Raw genomic sequence first — 8266 nt, forward strand, 5'->3', positions numbered from 1 at the left:
AATCATCTCTGTTTCTTTGAAGGGTGCCTCAGTTTTCTCATCTGTAGATGAGAATTATCTCTATCTCTGTAGTAGGGAGAACTCTAATACCATCCCCTGAGATTTCTGCCTCCTAGTACTCATGCCTTGTGTGACCCCTTACCCCTTGAGTGTGAACTGGGCCTACCCAAAAAACTGGCTTCCAACAAACAAAATATAATAAAGGCATATAATGTCACTTCCAAGACATCTATTATCAAAGTCTGTGTCTTTCATCTTGCTGGCATCCTTTGGTTCTCTCGTTCCCAAATTTTCAGCTTGATAGAGGTTATGAAATGGCTATGGACAGATCTATGGGGCAAGGAAGGCAGTTCAATCTCCAGCCACCAGTTTATGAGTAATTGAACTCTGTCAACAACCACATCATTGAGTGAGGACAGGTATCCTTTCAAGTGGAGCCATATGAAAGTTCGAATCAAAGGACCCAAATGGGTTGTACCTGGGTTTCTGACCCATGGAAAAAATGAGATCATAAATCTTGGAGTTTTAAGCCACTAAGTTTGGGAGCAATTTATTATATGGCAATAGATAACTAATACAGTTCAGAGTTGCTTTGAAGATTAAAGAAGAATAAGTAATTAATGTGTATGAGAGAACATAGCACCATGCCTGAAACAGAGTAACTGCTTGGTAATCAGTCAAATCTAGATACAGCAGAGTCACAAACATCACCAGGATTTGTAAACAGCAGCTACAGACACTAACCTAAGAATAATCTCTGTGTATAAAGTCCTAGTTTCACCTTGTTAGGAAACCTTCAGACCAAAAAGCCTGCCTTGTACAAATAAATACAAAGACACAGCTAAATGCCCATGTGTTTTACATAGACATATAGACAATCCCACTTGCACCTACATATATCTCATACAATTTCACTTCTGTAAGTTTTCTTCCTCAAACTTGGAGCTGGATCACGTGCCCCAGGAGGCACTCAGGTGGTGAGAAGTGTCAACTCCCACTGAGCCGTGTTCTACAAAATGTTGATCCCACTTTTTTCTCGTTCTCTCTCTTCTACCTTCTTGTTTATTCACAAATATGCTTTCAAAGGCAAGCATCAAACCAAATAGACACTACCAAGAAACATTTAATGGAAATCAGTCCCAGGCTCAGAGCTACCACTCTCTATAGCTATCACAGCTCTTCACTCTCAACTACAAAGAAAGACTATGACCAACAGTCACACACCTCTCAGGCCTAAAGAATTGTTGGCCATGTTTTCACTTTTGCCTGCATTTAGATTTTAACCAACAACACTGCAGATCACTCAAGGCACCTAGAATTAATGAGGCAATCCTGAAGGGGCTGAGTGAAAAGTCACAGCTGTGAGCATTGAGACCAGTCATTGAAACTGTTTCAGTACCACCAAAACCTATATGGAAATGACTGTGGAAGCCCCTGAGACCAAGTCCACTCTTCTCAACAGAACTTTATCAGGGTCTACTATGCACATGACACTCAGCTGAGCTGGGTGATTCTGGGAAACTAACCTGAGTCAGGCACCATCTAGTGGATGAAACAGGTATATTTGCATCTGAGTACAATTGAGGGAAACCTGCGATGTCTTTGTTTAAGGATGCCTGCTCTGTTCTCATTTGTGCCTAGGGTTCCATCCAAAGCCTGGGGATGGATATCAATGGAAAACTTGGGTCACCCAAGTTTATGGACATTAACACTATGACCAGGGGAATAGAGTGCCCATGCTGGAGACAGAGGGTGGGATCAGCACACCCAAATGCCATTCCCTGGGGAAAAGGGGTCCTCAAAGGAAAATCCAAGTGCTGTTTTCAAAAGAAGGAGAAACAAGGGCCAAAATTACCCCCCCTTACAATTTGGAAAAATAATTCTAGAAACAGTCTGTTGGAGAATATAAGGAAGAGGGATACCCAGAGGCATGGAAACTTCTACAACAGACAAGGCAAAACTGGAAATGATATGAACCAGGACAGAAGTAGTGGCGCAAAAATATCACAGAGTAACCAGAGGTCAAGAAGTTCTAAGTAGATTTTGGAATCATCTGTGTAACGAATATGATTTAGGTAGTGTATTCTCTAGAGGAATAAAATCAACAGGAAATATGATTATAAAAAGGGGATTTATTAGATTGGCTTACATGACCACAAGCTGGATAGTCCACAATGGCTGTATGCAGGCTAAAGAACTGGAAGAACCAGCAGTTGTGCAGTCCAAGATACAGAAGATCCAGAACAAGAAAGATCAACAGTGCTACCCTAGTCTAAGACCAAGGCTTCTGGAAACTCCTGGAGAATCACTGGAAGGGTCCACTTTGTAAGTGTGAAGAAGTGAGAGTCTGAGCTCCTTAGATGATCAAAGCAGCAATCAAAAATCCATTCAAGAAGAGCTGAGCTTGTATCTGCATCTGCTTCCTTGTTCTTCCAACTTTTATTCCATCCAAGCCACCATCCTATTGGGTAGTGCTACCCACACTTATGGAGTGTCTCCACTTCAGTTCACTATCCCACTCCTAGACACACCCTCATTGACACACCAAGAGGCCTCTTAATCATTGGTATCTCTTAATCCAATCAAGTTGACAATTCAAATTACCCTTTACAGGGGGCATGTGGTACAAAAGCAAAGCTTAAGTTGATATCATATTCTTACCCATGTGTTTTGATTTGGATCTAAGATGTCCCCCAAAGGTTCATGTGTTCAGAGGTGGGGTTTTTAGGATCATGAGGTTTCTGACCTCATCGATGGATTATTGCATTTATAGCTAAAAGGACTACTGGAAGGTGACCTAGTTGGAGAAAGTAGTCACTGGGGGCGAGATCTGCAAGTCTTTCTCTCTCTCTCTCTCTCTCTCTCTCTCTCTCTCTCTCTCTCTCTCTCTCTCGTTCTCTTTCTTCTTAGTGGCTTACCATGAACTCAGCAGCTTTCCTCCACCATGCCCTTCTCTCTACTGTTCTACCTCATCTCAGTCCCAGAACAATGGAGCTAGCTGATCATGGACTGAATCCTCTGAAACTGTAAGCCAGAATAAATCATTCCTCTTTCAAGTAGTTTGTGTCAGGTATTTTGGTCACAGCAATGAAAAGTTAATCAACACACCATGTTAACTAAGTTCAGGTGACCATGGTATGTTATCATGGTTAACTGGATATCAGAACAAGCACAGCCCAAGTTAACTTGGGTTGAAATTAGACAAATACAACACATACAGATTTACTGAAAAAATTCATATGTATTACCTGTGTACTCATATTTTTCTTTAATTTGCTTTAAAAATAAATAACTTTAATTTCATCACAATAATATAAGACAAACAGCCACATATGTGATATAAGGCATATCATTCTGAACTTTGGCAACCATAGCCCACATATATTTTGTATATTACAACCATAGCCTAGAAGCAAAGATCCCAGGAAACAGCACTTTTCATTAAGAAAGTACTAGAAGCATAACAAGGATGAGAAAGAACCCAGGAAATAGGAATTCAGGCTCCATCCAAGGGTAAGTCATGACTGCCTCCCTCAGTTTCATGATTCTCATCTGGACAAAGAAGAGGTGGAGTGGGACTCTGAAAGATTTCTTCTATATCTACCCCTAATGTATCCCTAAACCTTGGAGTCTCCCTCCTTGGGAAAACTTTGAATCTCCTCAACTATTTCCCTGTTGGGCCAACTTGTTCTGTTTCAGTTCTATTAAAAGCCCAATGATGTCCCCATCAGAAACCAGCACATGCTTAAGGAGGAGGATTCCTGTGTAGGTTACCTAGCCACACCCAATGGAAAGAGCAGGACTAAAAGGCCAGTGCAGGAGGACAACTTCTTTAGTGATATAGGAGGCAATATCAGCCACAGCACTGACTTAGTTCACGAATGGTAAGACTACAAACCCATTTGGAAAGAAATGGTATAAAAGCTGATTCTAGGAAAACTGGGTGTTCTATAAGGAGTCTTTTGATTGGAGGTAACAGACAACCACTGTAACTGAAAAACAAAGAGGGATTTATATTGAGGATATAAATCTGTATCACAAAACCTTAGATCAGAAAGTACACCCAGGTCTCCCTATGGGAAAAATAGAAACTAAAGCCATCAAAAATCTTTCCACTCTCTGTCTCCTCTCCCTCCCCTCTCTGTCTTATCTTTCTCTATGTGTTCTTCAGTCTCCCTTTTCCTGAATGCTAACTTCCTTCTTTGGGTTGAGCAAGTCATTGAGCACAGCTGCCTCTAAGTTCTCCTCTGGTTTAATTACCTAGTTTAAACCTCCTTCACCTTTCCATTCCAAATGAAATAGCATTGGCTCAGTTTGGTCAGGAATCCACCTCAAGACCAATAAGTTATGATCAGGGATATGGAATCACCTGGAAGAAACAAGGCTCCAGGATCTACCCATACTGGAAACACAGGCAGGTAACAGACCAAGCATCTCAATGTCTTTCACCATCAATGGAGTTATGTAAAACTATTTTGGCCAATTTTTCTGTGATTTTCTTCCTCAAGGTTTTTTTTGTTTGTTTGTTGTTTTTGTTTTTGTTTTGCTTATTAAATAATGCACATGAAGACATTCTCTGACACTCCCAATTTTCTACTTAGCTTAATGTACATAATATCTAACTGGAAAGACACAACTGCTCAATCTGAACATGACTATCACTCATTTGTAGTCAGCACAATAACAAGAAAGAAAAGCAATTCACCCAATGGGAGTTAATCCTCCCTACACTTTATCCCACAAATGAACCCAGGTCATTTAGTTCTCCCAGCTGAGCATGCAACTGACATTTTGTGAGGGAAGTATAAAAATGATTTCTGGGTATGTGGGTGTGTTTCAGGCAAACACTTTTCTTTAGCAGCTCCTGATTTCAAATGAGAACCCCAGGCACTAGCAGGCACGTTTAGTGCTTAATAAATTTCAGGAAAAAAAAAGAATAGAAGTGATATGGTTTCCCTGGAAACCTTTTCTAAAGGGCTTGCACATGCATCATCTTAGGAAGCAGGTGCTGCAACCTGGGGGTTCTTTCCTGCTCTAGGCCATTCATTAATGGGTCAAGGCTACTCAACTATAGCTCCAGAAGCAAAGATTGGGTCTATTTGCTTAAGATTATCTAATATCGAGTGTTTCCTTACCAGCTGGATCCATAAAAAAAAAAAATGTGATCAGATCATATTGGTATTTCTTGAAGCAGTTTCAAGTTCTGGCATATCAAAGAGAAGCAGAGGAAGTCCTATTGTGTGTGTATCAAAATGGGTGATGGGGATTCCCTGGGGAACAAGAGAAGCTCACTCAACGTTCAATGATTTTTATAAATTAGTTGAATCTGAATTCTCAATGCAGTCATGTTCAGATTGCTTTGAATAAAATAAGATGAGAATAAAAAATAACTGGGAAAGGGGTCATGCATATAGTTATCTGTCCCAGGACCTTTTTCAATAGCTATCATCCTACACATTTCTTGAGTAATGTGAAAGAAAGAAGGAAAGGATGAGAAAGAGGGAGGCTAAAAAAAAAAGAAAGAAAGCAAGTGAAGGAGAAAGGAAGAAAGGGAAAAAGGGAAAGAGAAAAAAGGAAGGGAGGAAGAAAGGATTTTCAGGATTTAGGCAATTATTGGCACCTCAAAGTCAATAATTTGACTTCAAAATCTGGAAAGGGAAGGCTAGAGATATAACTCAGTGGTAGAGTGCTTACCTAGCATGCACTTGAATTCAAACCCCAGCAACACACACAAAACCAAAGTGCCAAGGGAGCTAGGTTGGGAATCTTTCTTACCTAGCTTAAGGGGATATATTATGCACCACCAGGCTTATATAAGGGTCTCAGTCTATTCAAGTCACTATAATAAAAATATCATACACAGAGTATGGAAGTACTCACAGAGTGGGAAGTCCAAGATCAAGTTACCAACAGATTCAGAATCTGGTAAGGTTGTGTTCTCACCATGACCTCATATGGCAGAAGAGATGAGAAGTTTCATTTGGGTCTTGTATTAGTCAGGGTTTGCTAGAGGAACAGAACCAATGGAAGATAGATAGATAGATAGATGATAGATAGATAGATAGATAGATAGATAGATAGATAGATAGGATTATAATAAAGAGAATTTATTAATTTGACTTACACAACCAAAAGCTGAATGGTCAAATAATGGTCATTTGCAGGCTAGAGGAACGAGTAGTTACTCAGTCCAAGAAGTTGAAGCCTCAGAACAATAGGGATCAACGATGCCACCCCTGTCTCCCTGGAGAGTCACTGAGCAGAGACCACTTTGGAAGAGTGAGAGAGAAGCTGGAGACTGATGTCCTCAGGCAATCACAGCAGTAATCTAGATCTCATTCAAGAGGAATCAAACTAGTGTCTGTTTCTGCTTCCTTGTTCTTCCAACTTTTTGTCCATCCTTGTCTCCAACCTATTAGACTGTGGGGCCCACACTTAGGGCGGGGCTCTGCTTCAGTTCCCTGTCCACATGCCAATCATTCCTAGAAACACCCTCAATGAGACATCCAGACGCCTCTTACTCTTAGACATCTCTTACAATTCAGATCAACAATCACAGTCCTCTCTGATAAGAGTATCAATACCATTCATGAAGACTTTCTCAGGACTTAATCACCATCAAGGTCTCACCTTCAAATACCATCACACTGGGGATCAGGGTTTCGACACATGGATTTTGGGAGGGCGCAAACATTTAGATCCTAGTAATAAGTAACCCCTTCTTCCTCTACAACATTTCACAGTTCTCTTCCCATTTCCTTCCCTATCCCATCTCCATAACAACCAGGATTTTCATCAGAAGAAATTACCCTGCCTCTATTGCCTCTAATTTATGATTCCTTATTTGAGTTCATAAATATTATGTTATTTCCAGTGTTTGGAAACTCTGGCATTTTAAGGCATCTGTTCTATGTCCTGGGATGGAAGTCTGCCCTGTCCCATGTCTAGCACCATAGAACAGATGAAATTCAAGCAAATCACATAGGAAAGGGGGTATCATTCTAAGACATGGAAGAGACTGAGTAACACTGTTCAGCAAATCAGGAAAGACGACGGTGCGACTATGACTTTGACAACTCTTGACTAGGCAAGGTAAAGAAATATCAGCTGAGTCAGTGCCTGCTCCAGATTCCTTTATTAATCAAGACCTTCAAAAAAAAAATCCTTGTTTTCACTTGAAACCATCCTGAGCACTTAGGATTCCATGGAGCCATGACTAAAATTACTCAACATTTTCAGAAAAAACATCCCTTCTCTTTCAGTGTGATTATTAAACATTTATGCACCCAGAGCCATGTGAAATCTCTGAAATTCAGAATTAATAACATACAATTCCGTCAGACACAAAGAAATTTTAGGTCTCTTTCCTCTATCTTTTCTTTGCTCCCTTTTAGGGAAAATTTAATCATGTTCCCAGTTACTCTGGATAAAATATTATTTTGAAAAACTTTCTCAAATCAACCTTGGTCTGTTAAATTTTCTGAAACATAAAATCTTGGGTTCCTCAAACGTTTATGACTGGCGAATGATTCTTATCCTTCCTGGTCTTCGCTTTTAGCACTAAAATGGAGCCAGTAATTCAAACTAACATAGGATTTTTGTGAGCAAGAACTGCTCTCTGCCCCCTGCACTCCCCCCAAGTTCAGTTAAGGTTCATCATTTTGTTAGCGACCCTGTCCTCTAAATAAACCTTTGGGTTCTAAATCACAAATAAGATATGCACTGGTTCATAGTGAAAGGTTATATATCCTTTTTCTCAAAATTCCCAGAACGCTCTTAAATTCTTATATTTATCTTAGATAAGTAGGGCATATTCTGAATACTTAAAATATTTTGTCTTTATCCAGTATGTCAATTGAGTCAAGGATATTTTAGTTACATAAATCTGGATACAGAAACTATAGAATACAATGAAAGATTTCACAATGTCTAATTAATTGGGCTATGCAATCAAGTGGTTGCAATTACTTTGACAACTAGAAATACTAGGATCTAAATAGATGCAGACGTTTTAAAAAATTTTTTCTTTAACCTTTCTAAGACAAACAAAGTGTGTCATGGACAGTTGCAGATCTAATGTTCAAAGTTTCAACTTTGAAGAGCAACTTTTAAGTCCATAATAAGTATGAACTGATGAGTATTTGTAGGAAAACAACTTTGAATCCAGGCTTTGAGGCTGATGCAAGTAAGGGTTGAGGTCTTTAGCTAATAAGTGAGTCTTTCTGACACATCATATTCTTATCCCTTACAATTCTTTTGGGTGTGC

The sequence above is a fragment of the Sciurus vulgaris genome, assembly GCF_902686455.1.
Source record: "Sciurus vulgaris genome assembly, chromosome: 8".
NCBI classification, from domain to species: Eukaryota; Metazoa; Chordata; class Mammalia; order Rodentia; family Sciuridae; genus Sciurus; species Sciurus vulgaris.